Here is a 24289-nt window from a genome sequence, read left to right as displayed (position 1 = left end):
TCTAAACGGGCAACGTGAACGTAATTGTCTCAAAAGCTGCTTAATAGTAAGTGTTATCACCAGCAGCATTAATAGGTCTCACACTTGCTGAATGGGTTAAAGTTCCTCAGATATAATTGATGATTTTGCAATATTTATTCTTAAGAGTCATTGAAATGTCTCCAAAATACAACTATACAAATAATGTACAAGTCCCATTGTATTCTGTCATGCACATCTGTGATGCCCAAATGTGATCAGCGCAGATAAAAACACATACTGCCTGTGGTTTGAAGTCCTTCATCAAAACCTGGGAGTCAAAATAATGTGGGGGAGGAAACAAGGATGCTGCTATAATTCTAAGTCCCCAACTGTCTCTAACTTAACGAGGCATGGGGAAATAAAACTGCAGTTTTAATGACTCTATCCCAAACAGGCCCGGGGAATAAAATTGCAGCTTTAATGACAGTCTGTGATTGCCCAACAATTTCCAAATTGAGTACAGGCTTCTCAAAATCATGTTCAATTAAAAGCAGAAAATGCTGGAAATACTCAATGGATCAGGGAGCAACTGTGAAGAGAAAATCAGAAATAGTAAAAAGGCCTATTTTGGCCAGTGATTATAACAGGAGGCACTGCATAACAAGGTAACCAGTCGACAAGAAGGTAAAACATGCAGCAAGGTAAGTAGTTTATGGGATTGGAATTTTGGGAGGCTGTAATGGGGTGGAGCAAGGTGGGGGTTGGGTGTTGAAGTATGATGAAGAACACCCCTGGGGTCTAGAATGTCTGGAATGTTCCCCACAAATTTAATGTAAATGGTCTTTGTGATCTTTCCATTCCAGCATACCTTCTCCAAACAGGAAAACACAGCTGGTCACCCGACTCAGGGCAGAAATGATATTGCAATCAATGCCAGTCAAATAATTAGACTCCACTCTGGTTTAATACTAGGTCTCCACTAGCTTCACTTTGATATGGTTAAAATTGCCACAACATGGCGAAATAGAGAAAACTTTGATTTGTCTTGGCATTAAATTCATTGGGAAAGAACTGTGGCTACACAATCCAGTTGCCATGTGTTTAGATCTAAACAAATCACTGACATAAGTGCAAAATGTTACATAATATTGTCTGTACACTTCAGAATGAAGAAAAGGACAATGCATTAAGGCAAGTCGTCTTTTCCAAGCTGTCTCTAATCAAGATCACAAATGACATCCTGGACGGCAGTAGTAGTAGTTCCCTTCTTATTTTTCATTTCATGATGTCCTATACAATCATCAGAAAAAGGCAGGTTGTGCACAATTAGCTCTACCTCCCCACCACTTGCCCTGCATTGGCAGACTGCTCATTTGACAGTAATTCCTAGAGAAACAAAAACCTCCTCCACTTGAACATTGTGGAGACTGAAACCATTGGTTGATCAAAATCTTGATGTGCTACTGAAGCACAGGGAAACTTCTGACCTTCTGCTCTCGCAATCAAAAGACCCTCCTCCCCCAGCTCTATAATGTGACCCATCTCTGCCCCTACCTCAGCTCATCTGCTGCAGATGCCCTCAGATATGACTTCTGTTACTTCCAATATTTCTGGCCTGTTTCCCATTTTACGACTTCCACAAACCGGAGTTCATTTAAAGTTTTGCTCGTTTCCCAATTTGCACCAACTTTTAAAATTTAACACTTCTGTTCTCACTGGCCTGAATTGACCGTACAATGAAATGAGTCACTATCTCCCCCAACTCTACGACATTAAGATGTTTCATTGTTCCAATTTTGTTCTCCTGTGCATATTCTCGTTTTTCCTTCAACATGTCAAACATGCCCTATTCAATCACCTCAGACCTAAACTCTGGGATTCCTTCCCTGTATCTGCCTCTCCATTCTGTTTCTTTTCTTGGTAAAATACTCCTTATTATATACTTCTTTTACCCACCCAGCTCTATACTTCAGTGGCTCAGAATCAGTTAATAACTGCTGATGTTCCTTTGGAACATCAAGGGCTGTTTTACTACATTAAAGGCCCCATAGAAATGTGACTTGCTGTTGTTGTTCTCCTCAGTAAGTTATGTTTAGAATGTTTTATTGTAATCCTTATCCAAAACATTCACACATTTATGGTGCCAAGAAATTATTCAGGAAAGTTGTTGGCGTAAACTGTCCTGTTTGTTTTGTTCCACAGCACAAACCTAACTCTGCAATAATCTAGTAAATAACTACATACTGTTGATGTTAGATTGACAGTATGCTGCTTTAAAATGAATTTGCATTCACAAAACATTACTAAGTAAATTACTTGTTTTCAACTGATAAAACGAATTTCAAATGATACATTTTCATCTTAATTAATGTCAGGACATTCAGTTCCTATAAGCACTTAATAAAGGATTTGTCAAAAACTTTCACAAAGACAGAATCACATTAAATAGGAATATGTACAATATTAGATTAATAAAAAGTGCCCCTTAAAATCAGATATAACAAAACATAGGAAGTTAGAGTTGTTTTCCAAATGGTGGAATGGTATTTCATATGAATTGGTGACTGAATGAGAAGGTGTATGATAACTATTAGTACTTTGACACATACAATACCAACTATCATTTAAGTACAAATACTTACTGTCTAGAATGTCTTTGAACTGAAGTAGTTAAAACAAAGATGAAATAAAATCTTATTAAATGTCTTAACCATTGTTTCAGTTCCTGTTGCATAAGATTGCAGCTTTGAAGAGTCTGAATAAAATCAATGCTGCCACAGTGAGAGATTGGCCTGTCGTCAGAAAATTGTGCCAAGACTGCAGGCCCAGGGGAGAGGACATACACAAGTGTTTGTTTCTTAGCTTGCTCTTGCTTTTGCTTCCTGTCCCAACAAAACTCCATCAAAAACATATCCATAATCACTTTCTCTGGCACATGGAGTGCAGTTTATGGCTGGAGCTATGCTGAAGTTTACAACTGAATCCTATTACTTTGCCTAATAGTTCCCATCGAACTAATTAAAACTGGCCATTCAATTTTGTTTGCAAACTTCAAACATTAAAACAAGAGCATATTTTTACATAGTTCAGTGCCAGCAACTTAAAACAGACAAATTGTCAAATTTGAGATAACAAGGTGTAGAGCTGGATGAACACAGCAGGCCAAGCAGCATCAGGGGAGCAGAAGTTTCTGAAGGAGGGTCCAGGCCCGAAACGTCAGCTTTCCTGTTCCTCTGATGCTGCGTTCATCCAGCTCCATACCTTCTTATCTCAGATTCTCCAGCATCTGCAGTTCCTACTGTCTCTGAAACAAATTGTCAAATTTCTTAGCCGTTGCTTTCTACCCCTTGCTTTGAAATTGCAATTTTATTCAGGCTGAATTTTACGGGAATTCGGTTACGTCCCAATTTTGTCAAGCTCCATAAGACCATAAGAAAGATTAACAGGAGTAGGCTGTTCAGCCCCTCGAGCTTGCTCTACCATTCAATATGATCATCGATGATCCAACAGCCCTCACATCCACTTTCCTACATTTTCCCCCAAGCCTTGATTCCCTGCTGATCTCAGCCTTAAATATACACAAGGACTCTGCCCCAACAGCTGTCAGTGGTAAGGAGGTCCAAAGCTCACAACCCTCTGACAGGAGACATTCCTCCTCATCTCAGTCTTAAATCTGTGCTCCTTTATTCTGAGATAAAGTCCTGTGGTCCTGGACACTTCTATGAGTGGGAACAGTCTCTGAGCATTTACTGTGTAAAGTCCCTAATGAATCCTGTATGTTTCAATGAAATCGTCTCTCATTCTTCTGAACGCCCAGTGGGTAAAATCTCAACTTGTTTAATCTTTGTTCATACGACAATCCTTCTATGCCAGGGATCATCCAAGTGAGCCTCACTAAACTGTCTCTAATGCTCCAATGAATATCTTTCCTTATGCAAGGGAAGCAAAACAGCTCACAGTATTCCAGATGTAGTGTCACTTGCACCTTGTACAATTGCAGTAAACATCCCTACTCTTATCATCCAACCCCCTTGAAATAAGGACCAACATTCCATGGGCCTTCCTGATTACCTGCTGCATCTGTGTGTCATGCACAAGTATCACCAAGTTCTTTTGTGTTACTGCTTTCTACAGATTTTCTCTGTTTAAATAAGGTATTGTTCTTTTGTTTTCCCTTCCAAAATGAACATCTTCCCATTTTACCATATTATACTCCACAACAACTTTCTGCCCATTTACTTAACGTATCCATAGGCCTCTGAGAACTGTGTGTATCTCTCACACAAACTGCCTTTCCTATTGTGTTGTCTGCAAATTTGGCTACAGTACATTTACTTCCTTCCTCCAAGTTATTAATACATATGAACAGTTGCAGCCCCAACACTGATCCCTGTGGAATCCCCTGGGTCCCAGGTTGCCAACCGGAAACAAGACCAACTTATTCTCACTTGCTTTTTGCTGCCGATGACACAATTTTTTAGCCGTGCCAATATACAATCTCCAATGCCATGGGCTTGTATCTTATGACTTAACCTTTTGTGAGGTACCTTGTCAATGCCTTCCAGAAGTCCAAGTACAACACATCAACTGGTTTCCCTCATGGAAGGTTTCTCTTCATTAGGCAATGGAATTAATCTCATTATCATCCAAAACTCATCACTCCTGATGGCACATTGCTCATCATAGTCTCCATCTCAGTACAGACAGAAGTACTTGTGGGACCTCTTGTGCCCTCCCAGAACTGCTGACATTGGTGCCATTTCTAAAGGCCAACTGTACACAAGCTGAAAGTCCAGGGTTTTGCTGCATGCCCACAGGAATTCCCCCAGGCACAAGAAATTTGGCATCCCGTTTAGCTGCCAGGGACCTGGAGGTCCTGTTGGATGTGATGGTGCAAAGGAGGGCCATCCGTGTCCTGAAGTGGAATGGCCAAAACTCCCAAAATGACCAACTTACAAAGCCTGCTATCTTCGTCCAAGGTTGGGATATAGGTCAGTGTGACATTAATGTGCTGGAAGGTCTTTGGAAGAAGACCTTCTCTACCCACCCAGGCCAATGTATGAGGAGGGACTGTACAAATTAGGCCTCCTGGCTCAAGAAATGTTTTTATTCATTTGCAGGATGAGGGCATCACTGGCTAGACCAGCATTTATTGCCCATTCCTAATTGCCAAGACGGCAGTTATGGCTCAACCACATTGCTGTGAGTCTGGAGTCACATGTAGGCCAGACCAGGTAGGGATGGGCAATTTCCTTCCCTAAAGCATATTAGGGAACCACACTGGTTTTTCAGACAATCGACAAGAGATTTCCATCATCATTAGATTCATAATTCCAGATTTGTATTGTGTTCAAATTCTACTATCAGCTGTGGTGGGATTTGAACACTGGTCTCTGGATTAACTGCTCAGTGATATTCGGCTTTCACCTTCTCTTAGATGGGTGATCTGATCAAAGTCTTCAAAATGTTAACAAGAAACCAATTCCACTGGTTGGGGACTTCATTGTCTGGTAATTAGGGACAGATTGTTCAGAGATGATGTTAGGAAGCACTTCTACACATAAAGGGTGGTAAGTTTGGATCTCTCTTCCACGACAGCAGTAGATCAGTTGTTAATTTTAAATCTGAGATAGATTTCTTTTTGTTAAGCAAAGGTTTAAAGGGATATGAGCCAAAGGCGGGTATATCGAGTTAAGTCACAGATAAGCCACAATCTCACAGAATAGCAGAACAATGAGAGGGGCTGAATGGCCTATTCCTGTTCCTACGTTCTTAAGTGCATCCAGCTGCTCCATTCTACCTCATACTGTGCCCACTTCCAACCGTGGCTAATGGTTTGCCACTCTCACATGTACCATCCTCTCTCAAATGCTCTCACCTATTCAACTGTCCCCATACCACTAATCCTGTATGTCCTCTGTGCCAACTGTTCAACTGAGACAGCTCACCACCTTTTCCCCATATGCAACAGTTGAGCCAGTCACTTTCATGTTACTCAATCTCTTTCTGTCTCACTCCAGAAAAAAAGACCCACAACAGGGCAGAAAGAGCTAAGACAGGTGTGGGCTGCAAGACAGAGATCAGTTCCTCAAACCCAGAATCCTGCCCCTAAATGCGCCAAGTGGCCAGCTGACTGATATCAGAGGCTGCACTCCATTTACTGCGTGAGGACCAGGACCCACTGGCTGTAGGGTGTCGTCCTTAACTTGTCTACTCTGCTTCGATTTGGAGATCTGGCCATTTAGTTGAAACACCTTATGTTTGTGCCATGTAAGCTGCTGGCACATGCTGCAGGTATGAGATTGATTTCGCACAGTGTCATACCACAACATGGCCACTCCTATTTTGCTCACTGCTGACAACAGTGACGAGCTCTCTGGCTACGTGGCTGCAAGTCAAGACAGATTCAGCATAAGTCTTTAAGCTCTGGCTGAGGAGATGAAATGCAAAGTGGGAATGCAAAGAGGTTGTAAGCATCCAACTGGGTCCGATGCAAATGAGTGCTGAGAATGAAAGCAACTAACCCTGAGTTAACTCCAATCCAAACCATGAGTTGGGTGCCTGTCCCTGCATGCAACATGTTCTGGCAGCAACAATGAAAGGGTCTAGTGCACGTGAAATGGCGCACTGAAGTGCAGAACTGTATTGTAAACAAGTAGACGATGTACCATAATGATGCAGAGAGGCTGCTATGAGCCCATTGACAAACTCCATGGAGAGCGCTGTCTGTACAGGCAGAACCTCTGTGACTTTAAAGACTGGTGTCCATGATGGAGGGCTGGAAGAGCAAATGGTGAGCTGAGTTACCAGGTTACCGCTCAGAAATTCTCTGTACCTAGTTTCCATCTGGCAGTCAGAAGAATGGGAAACATGTTAATAGGCCATTACTCATCACTGAAAGTCTCATCTCATAGTTCCACACTTGGTTGGAAATGGGAAGATTGGCTCTCGATGTGGAGGAGCTTCCCACCTGATCTTCTCAACTTTCTCATCATTGTCCATGTTCTTCAGTGCCTGGAAAGTTTCCATCCATATAGATTTTTTCTGCTGTAACCACTGAAAATTTCAAATAATTGGGAGAATTTTGTTTCCAATTAGAATGTGAATTTGGGGACAGATGTGGTAGGTGTTGTGTTATGTTGCATAGCTTGGTGGGCGGGAGGAGGTGTGGCTATGCCTGCCTTTTTGTAGGTTACGTGGAACAGTCCCTCTTCTGCACCTACACAGGCCCCAAACCCCATCTCTTCCTCCGTTACATTGATGACTGTATCGGTGCTGCCTCTTGCTCCCCAGAGGAACTCGAACAGTTCATCCACTTCACCAACACCTTCCACCCCAACCTCAAGTTCACCTGGGCCACCTCCAACACATCCCTCACCTTCCTGGACACCTCAGTCTCCATCTCAGGTAACCAGCTAGAAACTGATGTTCATTTCAAGCCCACTGACTCCCACAGCTACCTAGAATACACCTCCTCCCACCCACCCTCCTGCAAAAATTCCATCCCCTATTCCCAAGTCCTCCGCCTCTGCCGCATCTGCTCCCAGGATGAGGCATTCTACTCCTGGACATCCCAGATGTCCACGTTCTTCAAGGACCGCAACTTTGCCCCCACAGTGGTCGAGAACGCCCTTGACCGCTTCTCCTGCATTTCCCGCAAAACATCCTCACACCCCGCCCCCGCCACAACCGCCCCCAGAGGATCCCCCTCGTTCTCACATACCACCCCACCAACCTCCGGATACAACGCATCATCCTCCGACACTTCCGCCATCTACAATCTGACCCCACCGACCAAGCCATTTTTCCATCCACAACTTGTCTGCCTCCCAGAGAGACCACTCTCTCCGGGACTCCCTTGTCTGCTCCACACTTCCCTCCAACCCCACCACACTCGACACCTTCCCCTGCAACCACAGGAAGTGCTACACTTACCCCCACACCTCCCCCCTCACCCCTATCCCAGGCCCCAAGATGACCTTCCATATTAAGCAGATGTTCACCTGCACATCTGCCAATGTGGTATACTGTATCCATTGTACCCGGTGTGGCGTCCTCTACAGTGGGGAAACCAAGCGGAGGCTTGGGGACCGCTTTGCAGAACACTTCCGCTCGGTTCGCAATAAACAACTGCACCTCCCAGTTGCAAACCATTTCAACTCCCCCTCCCATTCCTCAGATGACATGTCCATCATGGGCCTCCTGCAGTGCCACAATGATGCCACCCGGTGGTTGCAGAAACAGCAACTCATATTCTGCTTGGGAACCCTGCAGCCCAATGGTGTCAATGTGGACTTCACAAGCTTCAAAATCTCCCCTTCCCCCACTGCATGCCAAAACCAGCCCAGTTCTTCCCCTCCCCCCACTGCATCAACCAGCCCAGCTCGTCCCCGCCTCCCTAACCTGTTCTTCTTCTTACCTATCCCCTCCTCCCACCTCAAGCCGCACCTCCATTTCCTATCTACTAACCTCATCCCACCTCCTTGACCTGTCCATCCTCCCTGGACTGACACATCCCCTCCCTACCTCCCCACATATACTCTCCTCTCCACCTATCTTCTTTTCTCTCCATCTTCGGTCCGCCTCCCCCTCTCTCCCTATTTATTTCAGAACCCTCTCCCCACCCCCCTCCCTCTCTGATGAAGGGTCCAGGCCCGAAACGTCAGCTTTTGTGCTCCTGAGATGCTGCTTGGCCTGCTGTATTCATCCAGCTCCACACTTTGTTATCTTGGATTCTCCAGCATCTGCAGTTCCCATTATCACAGTTCCCCATATCTTGTTATGTTGTAATATTGACACCAGTTCTATGACATCATCACATTTGAATACTCTACAGAAAGTAAAAGCCCATCCACAGTCAAATGTGATGATTGAACAGATTTACGTTCTGGGCTAACAGCAGTGACCGTTTATAAAAGAAACAATTCCAGAATTCAACATCATACATCAGCAGGCAACTATCCATTCCTCATTTGGAGATGTATCTAACACAAGGTTACCAAAAAAGGGCACTAGCACAAAAAAAATGAAGCCCCATCTCTAAAGAGAAAACTGACAAAACTTAAAAAGGAACCAAGGAGAGGGGGAAGAAAAAGTGAAAAAGCAGTCATGACAGTTAATTCCTGTGAGATGTTAATAAAATAAAATGCTCTGTTTAATAGATGGGCTAAATTGCTTACTAATCAATAAACTTAAAAAGGTTTGTGGCATTGTAGACAAGATACTGCAAGAATAACATGAACATAAATGAGGTGATTAGTGAAGACAATTAAATTAAATTATAGTCTCTAAGTGAATCATCATTATTCAGTAAAATCTATGACTAGAATGGGAACAAAATAGCAACAAACTGACGGACTTGGTAAATTAAAAACCGTTTATCTCTAAAATGTAAGAAATATACTGAGAGGAGGTGTCACGATCGTGGCAACAGTGGATGGATCAAGTTTGGTCAAATTAGAAAGAAGGATAGTCTCACAAGTTAATATCTTGGAATTCTCCAGCATCTGCAGTTCCCATTATCTCTGATACTATTTTAGTCTCACAAGTTGCCCTACACAAGAGATTCCACAAGGAAACAGGGGACAAAATATCCCCAGGAGGATAAAAGTCAGTGTGACGAGGAAATAAAGAAAGAATTAAGAAAGTAGGTTTCACAGGACAGTTTTCCCATCAAGCTTTAAACAGAGATTTCCAAATCTGCCCTTAACTGTCAATAACATTATTTCCACCTTATTAAAATCTCAACTCTGCCTATGTTTACATAAAGAAGAAAAGTCATACCTGGGCCCACAATCCTAAAATTGTTTCTCTGCCCACAGATGCTACCACATCTGCTAAGTATCTCCAGCATTCTCTGTGTCCATTTCTCCAAATTTACATCTCATGCCCAATTCTGCTCTCCTATGCTGAGAAACTAGACAACACAAATTCCCCACAGGTGAAAACAGACCAGATACCTGCTCACCAAATGCCTGTGCCAGACATCACACAATTGCTTCTGCACGGTCTGCAGCCACCATTCTCCTTAACCCGTTCATCAACGTAACTCTGTATTGGCAAACTACCTGTCTGCTTCATTCCTGTTCTTGCTCCAACTCAACACTTCAGCCCTTCCACTGATGGATGTCTACAATTTGCATGTTTCTGCCAGGTCACTTCGCCCATCACAAGTAATAGCTTTTGTGCTGACTTTGCACACACATATTTTTCTTACTGCTGAGACAGCAAGCTCATTCACTTTCACAATTACTTGGAGACTGCCAGCCCTTCTTTGCTTCAGACTGCTTTCTTAGCACTGAGGGGGTAGCACACAGCTTATGACAGCAAGAAGCACTGCGCAGTCAATATACCCATTAGTCGAGTGGGGGTGGGGGAAGGGGTGGGGGTGAGGTTGATGAGGGGGAGAATGTAGGGGTATATGGTCGTGGTGAACATGTGTGTGGCACATTGCTACAGAGCTCCAGCATGTACTAATAATTTATGTGGCAAACACTGCAATGTGTGTGAAAGTCAATGAGCAAGAGTCCTTCGTGAGGTGTAGAAGATCTACAGTCAGTCAGGGATACTGCCAATGGCAGTCCAAGAATTACAGGTACGTCAATAGGGAGCTGCTGACTCAGGATGGGAGTTGGGAACATTATTTCCTGCAATTAAAAAAAGCGAGGGATTGAGTATCATGGGAGCAGATCCAAGTGCTATTAGTGGTGATGCAGAAGGCAGAGGAGGTGGTGAGGTGTCCCCAGAAAGTGAGTAGGAAGCATAGAAGTGAAGAATAGTGAGTAGTTTGTGAGGATGAAGACGATGTGAACCATTGAATGGACATGATGCATGCTGTAGTCCAGGAGCAATGGTGAGATGTGTGCGTGGAAATAGCGTTAGAGTGAATACAGGCCCTGTGTTTGTGAGCTAGTGAAGAAAAGATGGTGGCAGCCACCCATTGGAGACCAGGATCATTGACTTTCTTGCTGAATTGCTAGTTGTCCTTTTTAATGTGGAATTTAGCACTGACCCATGCTATAAATTCTCATCAGGCTGGCTGGGTCTGTTTGTGTGGCGTCCTTTGGTAGCTAGCAGTAAACAAAATCAGACCGTCGCTCCTCTCCATTTCTCCAACAATCAGAGCCCCTGGAGCATTGTGCTGGAAATGGGAATACGGTCTTTCTTTTGTCCGAGACATTCAGGATTGAGCACTATCGGTTAGGGATAGATTCTGGCCAGTGTCTAAGTTGATCCACAAGCAGGCTTTAAATACAGCACCAGGAGAATATATGCCAGAATGTCTTACCAGTGTTGAGAATTTCTGCCTCCCTTGTTAAGTAATTTAATCAAAATAAAAATTGCTGGAGAAACTCAGCAGATCTGGCTGTATCTGTGGAGAGAAAACAGAGTTAATGTTTCAAGTCCAGTGACCCTTCTTTAGAACTCAAGGAGGTTCTGAAGTAGTGACATCCTGGACTTGAAACATTAACTCTGTTTTCTCTCCACAGATGCTACCAGACCTGCTGAGCTTCTCCAGAAATTCTTTCTTTTCTTTGTTTCGGATCTCCAGCATTCACAGTCCTTCATTTCATTTGAAGGATAAGGCTGTTTGAGCTAAGAGTCAGTTTATAATATGTAAAAAGATAATCGTGACAGAACTGAACAAAAGAGTTTGGAGAGGAAGGAAGTATTAGAGGGCTTAACATTGGATAAATTCTCACAACCAGAAGAACGTATCTTAGGCTGCTATGGGAGGCAAGAAAGAAGATTGCAGTAGTCTTAACATGAACTTTCAAATTCTTTCTGGATATAGGAAAGGTGCTAGAAGATTGGAAGACAGCTAATGTGGTACCAAGGGTGGCATAGATAAGCCAGAGAACTAAAGGCCAGTGAGCCTAACATCAGTAGTAGGAAATACTGGGAAAAAATTCTGAAGGACAGAATTAATCTCCATTTGGAGAGCAAGGATTAATCAAGCACGATTAACATGGCTTTGACAGGGGTTGGGGGATCAAGTCTACTCGGTCTGATTGAATTTTTTGAGGAGGTGACTAGGTTTGAGATGAGGATCATGCACTTACTGAAATCTGTCTAGATTATATCAAGAGTTTTGACAAGACCTTGCCTGGCTGTCTGCTTATGAAGCTAAGAGCCCATGGGATCCAGGATAATTTGGCAAATTGGATATAAAATTGGCTTGGCAGCAAGAATCAAAGGGTGACAGTCAGGGCTCAGTGCTGGGGCTCCTGCTGTTTGTTGTGCATATTAGTGATGGAGATATTATAAGGGAGCTTTTAATAATAAAGCTACAGATGAAGAAAATTGTTGGTGTGGTTAACAGTGAAGAGGAAAACTTTAGTCTAAAGGAAGATATAGACAGAGTGCTGGGCAAAACAGTGGCTGTTGGAATTCAATCCTGAAAAGTATGAAGTGGTGGATTTTGGGCGGCCCAACAAGACAAGGAAGTACATGATGAATTGTAGGATCAGAGGGAGCTTAGTGTGCATGTCTATAAATCCTTGAAGGCAAGGACCAAATGGACAGATTGGTTAGGAAGGCAAACATGGGCTTATTATTTGAGGCACTAATACAATAGTTGGGAAGTTATGATGGAGTTGTATAGGACATTGCTTAGGTGACGGTTGAGTACTATGCAGTTCTGGTCATCAGACAATAGAAAGGATGTGATTGCGCTGGAAAGACTGCAGAGAAGATTCATCATGATTCAACTTTGAAGAGAAACTACATGAATGGGGATTATTTTCCTTAGATTAGAGAATGTTGAAGTGCAAGCTGATTGATATTTACAAAATTATGATGCACATAGATAGGGTGGATAGGAATAAACAATTTCTCTTAGTAGATTGGTCTATTACCAGATGAATAGATTTGAGGCAAGGGGAAGGAGGTTTAGATGGGTATTAAGGAGAAATATTTTCACTCAGTGTATGCTGGGTATCAGGAACTCAATGCCTAGAAAGTAGATGCAAGAACCATTACAATATTAACTAAACACTTGAAACAGCTTAGCATTCGAGATCATGAAAAAAGTGCTGGGAAATTAGATTAGAATACATATGTGCTACACAACAGGCATGGACACAATGGGCCAAAAAGCCTCTTTCCATGTTGTAATACACTATTTCAGTAGTCAGGACGTGATGGCTATGTGGATAACTATTTTCTGCCATAAAGGCAATCCATATAAAACAAATGTTGCTTAAAAGTTTAGATGCAAATACCATGGTACTTATGAGTTCTAGTTCTCAAATGAGGTAAATGATATTGAAGGAAACAATATATTTGCCTTTAAAAGACAAATAAATAAGGATTTCCTCAACATACACTGATAGAACAGCAAAATAAAATTCTGAGATACCTCAAGTGTTTGGGAAAAGATGATAACATTCTTTGCTCTCTTGTTGAAAACCTACCAATTTTGCCTTCACAAATAATTGGGAACATTACCAGAATATTTTTAAAAAATCAGAAACCAATTACATTTCATCCAAGCAATCCTAAAGATTCCTGCAAAGAATATTGGGACAGCTCTTACGTATCATTGAGATTGAGTAGAGTTGGGGGTAGGGCAATTGAGAAGAGAAGGGCACGGTAGAAAAAGGATTCACAATGAGACAGACTGTAAGGAAGAAAGTAAATTAATTTGTTAGTTAGGCATGGAGACAGAAACCCATCAAAGCTCATACATTGGAGACAATATTCAGTTTGCAGTAAAAGTCTTGAAACAAGGTAAGGTTATATAAACGCATGAATGCAATAAGCATAACAGAAATGTCAGATTGAAAACTGTTATGACAATTAGGGAATAACAATGTGGGCAGATTATCAGAAACATGACTAAATAAATGAGGATGAAAGCAAATGTTACATGCAAAGGTATGCAGTGTTCAGTAAAGAAAGAGTGGACGATAAAAGACAATTTTTTTTTTGTAGTTAAATTCAGCCTTCTTGTACAGATAGCAGAACTCAAGGCTTACAAAAATATGACTGCTTCTTTTATAAAGATGGAGGAGCTGTGTTTAACAATCAGTGCAGGGAGACATTAGATGAATGTCTATTTCACAACGTAAACTATAAAAGCACTAATTGTGAAAGGTTTTGTAGAAAAAAATGCTTATTAAAAACAGAAATGATCAAAGAGAAGTCAATGGATTGTTCAGAAGGGATGAGAACTAGGAGACAGTTTAAAAATTAATTTAAGGCAGTGATGAGAAGAAATGTTTTCTTTCAAAAGAGTCATGAGAGTATAAAGTGTATTTCCCATTGTGGAGGCAGGGTGGAAAATATTTTCAGGACACAGGCAGATTCACTCGAGTATGTCAAGAGCAAGGTTATTTTGGGTCAGTAGGAAAACAAAATTGATGCACAATCAGCGAAGCCACAATCTTTTCAATTGACAAAGCTAGCTTGATGGGCTGAATGGCTAACTATGCTCCTAATTCATAGTTTCATTTGCCCACAAAGTTGTAACAATTAACAAAGAAACAAAGAAACCTACAGGACAGGAACAGGCCCTTCGGCCCTCCAAGCCTGCGCCGATCAAGATCCTCTGTCTAACCTGTCATCTATTTTCTAACGGTCTGTGTCCATTTGCTCCCTGCCCATCCATGTACCTGTCTAAATATATCTTAAGAGACGCTAATATGTCTGCGTCTACCACCTCTGCTGGCAATGCGTTCCAGGCGCCCACCACCCTCTGTGTAAAGAACTTTCCACGCATTTCTCCCTTAAACTTTCCTCCTCTCACTTTGTGCGTTAGCATTCCTCCTCTCACTTGTGCTTTAGCATTCCAAAAGCTAAAAAGTTAGTCACTGGATAATACTAAATAAAAAACAAAAGACCGGAGGTTGCTGTAAATCAGGAACAAAATCAGAAGTTGCAGGAAAAGCTCAGCAAGTCTGGCAGCATGTGTGAAGAAAAAATCAGAGTTAACGTTTCGGGTCCAGTGACCCTTCATCAGAATGGAGGAAGGGTCACCGGACCTGAAACACTAACTCTGATTCTTTCATCACAGATGGGCTGCCAGACCTGCCGAGCTTTTCCTGCAACTTTTGATTTTGTCTCTCGATAACACCTTCTGGCTTTGGTGTTTTGAAATCTATATTTTTTGGGAGGATGAAGGAAGTCTTTCTCTACTTTCATAGTAAAATTCTGCATGTTTTCATGTGCTTAAATTTTCTTTATAGGTCAGGGACGATGTACATCAAGGATTTAATAGAAATTATTTACTCTGGAAGGCAAATTATTCATGTCTTGAATATCAGGAAAACAATTTCAACTCAGATGAGCCTTTGGAAAGACTAGATGAGATGTTTTAATGGAAATGCAGATAAACTGAATGGGGATTATCTAAATAATGTATTCATATTGTTACTACATGGCTGCAACTCCGTGATGCATGAGGTTTAGACAGGGAGGTGAAAACATGGATATGCTGGAAGGACTGATTTGGGGCAACACATTCTTCAAGTTAAAGCTGCCAGGCCTCCTGCACAGTATGGTTCTTTCCTCCGCCAAGGCTAAAATCCTGGTGGCAACAAACTAAGGCCCTTTTGCAGTCATTAACTTAGTAATACAAGGGTCTTAATAGATCCAAAGATGTGTGAGCTTTCCCAAGCCTCCGCCCTCCATAACCATTTCAGATTGGTCAAGAATGGGTATGTAGGCAGTGGGAAAGACACCCACTGAATTTTACATTGAATATTGGTTGGGGGTAGGAAAAGCCACCAGTGAGGGAATGCATAGAATCAAACCCATAGGATCACAGGAGGAGAACATTCAGGTCCATTGCACTGGGACCTGAACTGAAAACAACAAATGCTGGAAATTACAGTGGGTCAGGCAGCACCCGCAGAGAGACAGCAAGCTAACGTTTCAAGTTTAGATGACTCTTCAAGTGCTTGGGCCTATATTTTAAAGAGTCATCTAATCAGTCTCAATTCCCAGTCGCTTTGGAAATTTCCCTTCAGGTATTCATCCAATAACGTTTCGTCATTCACTATTAAATCTGCTTTGGCATTTGTTCAAGGTATGTATTGAAGATCATACTTCATTGTGACAAAAGAAAATTCCTATCTCCTGTGTCCTCCAGTTATTGTCCCTGCATTGAAATTCTTTACAGCTTTCAAACCCTGGATGAAACTATCCTTTAGACTTCTGTGCAGCAAAAAACTAAATAATTTGTCCAATGCTTTTTATTACTAATGGTATTTTATATTTCATATTCTTTTCTGCTGCCTCACAGCACTAGGTTCAATTCCACCTTCAGGTGATTCTCTGTCTGGAGTTTGCACATTCTGTCTGTGTCCATGCATGTTTCCTCTAGATGCTCGTTTCCTCTCTCAGTCCAAAGACGTGCAGGTTAGGCAAATTGACCATGGGAAATATGGTGCTATGGGAATAGGGAGGGGGTGAGTCTGGTCGGGATATTCTTCACAGGATTGGTGTGGGCTTGGTGGGCCAAATGGCCTGCTTCCACACTGTAGGGATTCTATGAATAAAGACAGCTGGGTAAGGTGTTGTTGCTAATATTGTTGCTGTTGTTGACAGTGGTACTGTTTAACTTCTTGTCCCTCAGAAGTGCATGATGTAGACATGATGATGGCTGACAATGGGAAAATGCATCTACAGGACAGCAAAGCACTAGAGCAAAGCAATAGTGTAGATGGCGTTTGGTACACTTACCTTTATTGGTCAGTGCATTGAATATAGGAGGAGTTGGGAGGTCACGTTGCACTGTACAGTACATTGGTTAGACCACTTTTGGAATATTGCATGCAATTCTGGTCTCCCTGCTATAGGAAGGATGTTGTGAAACTTGAAAGGGTTCAGAACAGATTTACAAGGATGTCGCCAGGTTTGGTGAGTTTGAGCTGGAGGGGAGTGGCTGAAGAGGCTGGGGCTATTTTCTGTGATGCATCAGAGGCTAAGGGGAGATCATGTAGATATATATATAAAATCACAAGGGGCATGGATTAGGGTAAATAGACAAGCTCTTTTCCCCTTGGTGGGGGAATCCAAACTAGATAGCACAGGTTTAAGGTGAGGAGGAAAAGATTTAAAAGAGACCCAAAGAAAAGAGGATGGTGCGCGTATGGAATGAGTTGCTAAAGGGGTGGTGGAGGTAGGTACAATTCCCACATTTAAAAGGCATCTGGATGGGTATGCAAATAGGAAGGGTTTAGAGGGATATGCGCTAAATGCTGGCAACTGAGACTAGATTTATTCAGGATATTTGGTTAGCATGGATAAGTTGGGCTGAAGAGTCTGTTTCTGTGCTGTATATCTCTATGACAGTTCAAGTACTTTCAAAATAAGTTGGTAATGACAGTATTCTAACACTGACAACTGCTCTTCCAAGTGATTAATCAAAATCACCCAGGAAACATGAATTATGGGCAAAAGTAGGTCATTCACTCCTTGAAGTATTCTCAGTCATTCAAAATAATGGTTGAGCCATTTGTGTATGGAAGTTCACATTCCATCTTCTCAGAATAACTTGGATTACACTGCCTAAACGAACTTGCCTCCGCCTTAATAACATTCAATGTCTCTACCTCTCACCACCTTCTGAGATACGGAGCTTCAAAGTCCGACAATACACAAAATTCTTAAAAGAATGACCCTAATTTTAAAACAAAGTTCACTAGTTCTGGACTCACCCACAAAATGGAACATCCTTTCCAATTCCATCTTGTCATCAGGATCATTCAGGATCTTATACGTTTGCACTCCTGTACTTACTACATTTATCACATTTATACAATTGCAGTGGCTGACACTCCTGCCTTTTCAGTTTCCTGACCTGCCTTATTTGCAAACACACGCTCATGTCCCTGACCACTAACCAAACCGTGAGGCCATATCATATGTGGTGTGACTGCCTTCTTGTGCAAAGAATCCAGGTAACGCACGAAATGCTAACTCGTTTCTCTGTGGGGCAGAGTTAGCTGCAATGAATGTCAATGAAACAAATAGTTGTTCATTACATCTATCATTTTCTTATTATCTACAATTAATTCGATTTTAACCCTATACAGGACCAACACTTGCCAGACAATTTTCCTGTTTACGCACCTATAAAAACTCTTGCCATTTTTTGTTTAGATTATTAGTTAAATTCTTCTCTTACCGATTTATTTATCCCGATTAACCTTTCAGTCATTCTATAGTTCTTGATATTCTGATCAGTCATCTGTTCTGCCACTCATCTTCGCCTTTTCCTTAAATTCTTTAAGCAACCACAGTTGGTGGGTCTTCCACGTGAGCTTTCTCTTTACAGTAGGAATGCCAATTAAGTATTCTGAAATATCCCTTCAAATGTCTGCCACTGCCTCTCACCTGATCTATCTCTTTGGCCAAAAACCCCATTCACTTCAGCAAGCTCAGTTTTTATGGCTACATAATTACCATTATTTAGAATCAAGATACTGTACTTTTTTTCAAAAACAGGTTGCATAATTCAATAATTTTATGATCACTACTATTTAGAGCTGCCTTTATTGTGGCATAATTCTGCCACATTACATGATACAAATACAGCCTCATCACTACAAAGTCAGAAATTGCTGTAGAAATTCAGATGAGGGCTTTGATCAAGAGTTACCAGATTCAAAACATTAACCATATTTTCTCCTCACAGATGATGCCACACCTTCTGAGTTTGCCAGCAATTTGTTTTTGTTTCAGATCTCTCGTACCTATGGTTCTTTACATTACTCTAATACAGCCTGTTGTCTGGTTGGTTCCAGAAACTGCTGCTGGAAGAAATTTTCTCAAAAACATTCAACAAATTCCTCATCCAACTCACTGTTACCAACCTGATTTTGTTTTCCAAATTTCAAGTAGATTAAAGTTACCCATCTTCCCTGTTCCTTTATTAAAACCATAAAATTCTACTTCTTAGATCACTCATACTAGTGAGTTCATTCATTTATTTTCCTGATTTCCATGCAACCAATTCTATATCCTGATCTCCTGAACCAGGGTCATCTCTAACTACTGCACCAATATCATCATTGATCAGGAATGCTATCCCTCCAATTCCTATTCTTCTTGAATTTCATATATTCCTCAATATACAGGGCCCAATCCTGGTCAACCTGCAGCCACTTCCTAATAATATCCATCAGATCATATTTATTCACTTCCACGTGTGCTATCAAATCACTCAATTTGTTATGAATGTTACACCCAGATACAGAGCTGTTTGTTATCTTTACAGCATCAAGACTTAACTGCTGACATAGAAGGAATTTTCTCTTTCCCTTCCTGTTATTCTTTGACATTCATTTTCTGAACATTAGTATTTTGCTTTCCTGTCTTGAATCTATCCCTTGATTCGTTTCACATATCCAAGCTGGATCCTTCCATGCCCGCACACATACACCACTCCTTCCACCGCCCAAACTTGTTAGCGTAAAAACCTCTGAACTTCCCTAATTATGTGACTGATCAGCACGGGAGTTACAGCATGGCACAGGTGTAGACTGCCCAAGTGGCACAATGGCTCAGTCATTAGCGCTGTTGCCTGACAGCACCATGGACATGAGGCCAAGTCTAGCATTGGGTGACTATCTGTGCAGAGTTTGCACATTCTTTCCACCAGATTCTCTGGTTTCCTTCCACAGCCTGAAGATGTACAGGTTAGCTAGATTGACCATGCTAAATTACCTTGAGGGCTAATGGGGATAGGGTGGGGTGTGGATCTGGGTAGGCTGCTCTTTGGAGAATCAGTGCAGACTCAATACGGCATATAGCCACCATTTACACTGGAGGGATTCTATCCCACTTTCCCAGTGCTAGTATCACACCTCATGAACTTGTCAGTTTCACTGAAGGACCTCTTTTCCTTCTATCCTTCCTGTGTGAGCCTGATAAGTCACTGGTAGGCTTGGAAATCCAAAACAGAGGATTACAACAGTTCTTAATTGGCCTCCTAAGTCACTCAAATTACTATACGACCGATGCAAAGCGATTTGGATCCTAAAGGAGGCTGGGAGTGACACTAGAATCCTGAACATTCATCACCTTTCTGGAATTTAAGTGCTCACGTGCACCCAAATCTGACTCCAGTTGCCTGTAAAAGTCTTGGTGCTTTTTTCTAGAATTCAGTACATTAATGCATGATTTGATTTATGTATTGAAAGTGACATTATAAAGTCAACATAGAGAAATTCCTTTTGAAAGGAGTATTTTTTCAAGCAAATCTCGGCTGTTTACAAGTGAAAATTATTAGTACCTTTCACACAAAAGGCAAATGAAAATCTATTGTTATTCTAGTCCATCATGTCTGTGGATACTGCACCAGTTGAAAGTTAACACTGGGACTAATTTTTGCCGGTTGATTACATTGACAGACAGATCAAAAGAGCAGGAAAACGAAATGGAGAAAGAAATGCCCTGACTTGAATGAGAAGTGTCGTGAGGCTGAGTGAGTCCCATTCCACTATTTTCACTGTAATTTAATGTCTCAAGGTCCTTTGCAAGCAATTAAGAAAGTATTTATACCAAAAGCAAAATATTAAGAAGATCAGGAATTGAATATAAAAGCAGAAACTGCTAGAAATATTCCACAGATCAAGAAGCGTATGTGGAGAAAGAAATCCAGTTAACATTTCAAGTCGTGATCTTGAGTTTTGATGCAATGTCATGCTGTAAGGCAATTTTTTATAATTATATTATCTTCATGCTTCTGTGACAAAGTGTGAGCATTAGTGTAATTACATATTCTCTTCCTTGTATTATTTTTTCCTCTTTCTTGTACTCTCCTCTGATTCTAGAATACAATCAACTCACTCAGGCTTACATATCAAACATGTGGATGGCAGTAATGGATATTCGTTACAACTGCCAAAAGGTCAACCTAACAAAAGGAAATTTCAAAATTCCAAGATAATGACCCAGCAACAATGAAGAAATGATGACACATTTTCAAGTCAGTAGAGTGATTGGCTTAGAAGTGAACTTGCAGGGCTGGTGATGCCATGGTGATAGTGCAATGGTAATGGGGCTGGACTAGTACTCAGAATCCTAGGCTGTTCAGGGGACATGGGTTCAAATCCCATTATGGCAGACAGTGAAATTTCAATTCAATTTTTATACAAAGCTTGATCTAATGGTAACCATGTAACATTTGCTACTGTCAATGGTTGTAAAGTCCTATCTGGTACATAGATGTCCTCTATGGAAGGAAACCAGCCAGCCTCACCTGATCCAACATTTGACCTCCAGACCCACAGCAATATGGCCGAGTCTTAATTGACCTCCAGGCAACTGGTATAACAAGGTGTAGAGCTGGATGAACACAGCAGGCCGAATCGTCAGCTTTCCTGCTCCTCTAATGCTGCTTGGCCTGCTATGTTTATCCAGCTCTATACCTTGTTACCTCAGATTGTCCAGCATCTGCAGTTCCTACTATCTTCAAGCAACTAGTGATGTTAGACTGGCCAGTGGCAGCCATATTCCATGAGCAAATACAGAAAACTGTCACTCTTGTCCTTCTGGGCAGAAGTGGTCATGGGCTTGGGAAATGCTGTTGAAGGAACTGAGCTGAATTTCTGCAGCTCATCTTGTAGGTGGTGCATACTGCTACTATTCTGCTCAGTGGTAGAAGGACTGAATGATTATAGATATGATGATGCTGAAGGGGTTGCTTTGAACAAAAACAGAAGTTTCTGGAAAAGCTCAGCAGGTCTGGCAGCATAGATGAAGAAAAAAATAAAAGTTAATGTTTCAGGTCTGATGACCCTTCCTCAGAACTTGGGGTTGCTTTGCCCTGGTTGCTCTCAAATTCTTGATTGGTGTTGGATGTGCATTCATCTCGGCAAGTGGAGACTATTCCATCACACTCCTAACATATGCCTTGATGGTGGACAGGTTAAACTGGGTGTTGAGATCAATCCTTGCAGCAACTGATGCCCAAATAAAGAAAATAAATTTGTTAAAATTTACCATTTTAAAATAGATCCTAAAGAGTTATCAAAGGGGGTTTCATAGAAAGTCTAAGTATATCCATTACAGTTAATGCTCTCTTTTAGAATTCTGACTCTGTTGTTCATGATATACTCCCTCTGCTGCACTATTTCCTATTGGCCTCTACCTATTTCTTCCGATGAAACCACCCATAGGTACCAGTTTCACTTTCACAATCTCTTTCAAAGTGGGTTTCAAGTATATCCTATTTTGAAAGCAAACAAGGTTTATTTTCTTACAGCAGTGCTCTGAAAGTACTGGCCTCCCAAGCTCTTTCCATCAACATCTGATAGGGCCATTAGGATTCTATTCCCACAGCCCAGACCTTTCACTGCAAATTACTTAGACAATCCATTAAACTGGAACACGTTATTTAGCTAATGCCCTACGCTAAATTAATGATTGGTGAAAATATTAAATCACAGCCAACCACGGTCTTCGCAACTTACAATAATTTTGCGCTTTATGTTGTGGCAAACGAAACTAGGAAACAAGCATTTTTTGACATGTTTGTCAATTAAATTTGCAACACAATGTTTTATTTGACAAAATTATTTAGTTTGACACAAAGTATATACCTTCTTTTTGTAACCCCATCCTTTCTGGAAGGTACTCTCATGAAGAAATAGCATTCCGCAGACTCCAACAAAATTCCAATACCATGAGTTAAGATGATGAAATTACATGAAGCGCAGCGTTGTCAATGTTGAAATATGTTTTATCGTCCACTATCACAAGTACTTGCCGTGGAACACTTGGACAGCAGCTAGCAGTGAAACTTTGGCCTGTTCCCTATTTCCTTTGCTAAGGAGTGTGTGAGGTCATCAGGTATTTCAAACTGCTCAACCCACGATGAGTTCAAGATAATGAAACGTGAGGCTGGATGAACACAGCGGGCCCAGCAGCATCTCAGGAGCACAAAAGCTGACGTTTCGGGGATAAAGGGTCTAGGCCCCCTTGCCCGAAACGTCAGCTTTTGTGCTCCTGAGATGCTGCTGGGCCCGCTGTGTTCATCCAGCCTCACGTTTCATTATCTTGGATTGTCCAGCATCTGCAGTTCCCATTATCTCACACCACGATGAGTTCAGTTTCGTTTTGAAGGCAAATGTATAATGGTGGACACAACCAACTTTTAAAGTAACTGATGTCAGATTATACAGTCACAGATAGTATGAACCAGTGAGACTGACTTCATTTTATCTCTACCTTAATTTGCGACATCATTGTAAACAATGTTTAGATCTGACTTTGATAATATCAAAAATGTCAATGCATAGCTGGACATAAAGCATAATAATCAGTGCTTGCAGTTTGTCTAGTCAATGAGAATCAAGGACAAACTTATCCATTAATATAAAATTATACAAATTCATATGATTGGCATCTTAATCCCTTTTCAGCTTTGATCCATTTACAGTATCCCCACTTAGAGATGGTATCATTTCTTCATAAGAGCCTCCCTCAGATACAGTATTTGGATGCATTTGTACTAAGCCAATTTATGCACCAATAGGCATGAGGCATTTCTGAATAAAATGAAATGTTAGCTTCACATTGTTACTGGTAATGCAGTGACTATATATTATGAAACATTTTGGCCAAGTGCTGATTCTAGCAGCATGCACAAGAGTGGCGTGGGACTTTAATTAATATCAGTGAATTAAATTTGAATATCTTCCACATATGAGTAAGCCAAAGTCACAGGAATTTTTTTTAAAGCCTGAAAGGCACTGTTTTTTCCCCTGCAGTCAATTAAAAATTGAAAGCTTCCTTCTACGAAAGCAATGCACATTCTAATGGCACAACAATAGTTCTGTCAGTGCAAATAAAATGCATCCACCCAGTTCAAACAATGGGACTCATCAGCTCTATCCATAGGTGTAACCATTGGAAAGGAATTAAAATACGTATTCATTATTTTTTCGATATGATGCAGTTATCACTGCCAAGGCCAGCATTTGTCACCCAATTCTGAATTCCCTTGAAATGATTTAGAAGTCAACCACATTGTTTTGGATCTGGAGTCACACACAGTCTAAGATCATGTAAGGACAACAGTTCCCTTTCTCCAAGAGGAACAGTGAACCAGATGGGCTTTCACAATTGACAGTAATTACATGAACATCATTAGTCTTCCTATTAATTCCGGATTGAATTTAAATTTCGCCATCTGCCATAGTGAGATTTGAATCCCTGTTCCCAGAACTTTAGCCTGGGCTTTTGAATTACTAGAGGAGCAACATTACAACAATATCACTGCTGATTTATTTATTGGTTTGGGTCATGCTCTCCTTTTCTCACATAGCCAAACCCTGCACTTGAACCTTACTTACTCCATTTTTAAAACTTTAAA

At 41.4% G+C, this 24289-nt stretch overlaps 1 protein-coding gene and 1 long non-coding RNA gene across 7 annotated transcripts in view; one reads left to right on the top strand and one right to left on the bottom strand.

Annotated features, from left to right (window-relative positions):
• cntfr (ciliary neurotrophic factor receptor) overlaps positions 1-24289 on the bottom strand; it is a 380088-nt gene that overhangs the window by 258174 nt on the left and 97625 nt on the right. The window lies entirely within an intron of this gene.
• LOC132210062 (uncharacterized) overlaps positions 13537-24289 on the top strand; it is a 151490-nt gene continuing 140737 nt past the window's right edge. Inside the window, exons 1-3 of one of the 2 annotated variants that reach the window (XR_009446248.1) lie at positions 13537-13692; positions 20322-20395; positions 20745-20879. This is a non-coding gene — a long non-coding RNA (uncharacterized LOC132210062). Of the gene's footprint in view, positions 13693-20321; positions 20396-20744; positions 20880-24289 lie in introns of those variants that run through there. The other variant, XR_009446250.1, reaches the window with a different exon arrangement.

This window comes from Stegostoma tigrinum, chromosome 1 (genome assembly GCF_030684315.1).
Source record: "Stegostoma tigrinum isolate sSteTig4 chromosome 1, sSteTig4.hap1, whole genome shotgun sequence".
NCBI lineage: Eukaryota > Metazoa > Chordata > Chondrichthyes > Orectolobiformes > Stegostomatidae > Stegostoma > Stegostoma tigrinum.
Note: the sequence above shows the minus strand (reverse complement) of the source record. Positions and strands in the feature narration are given on the sequence as shown.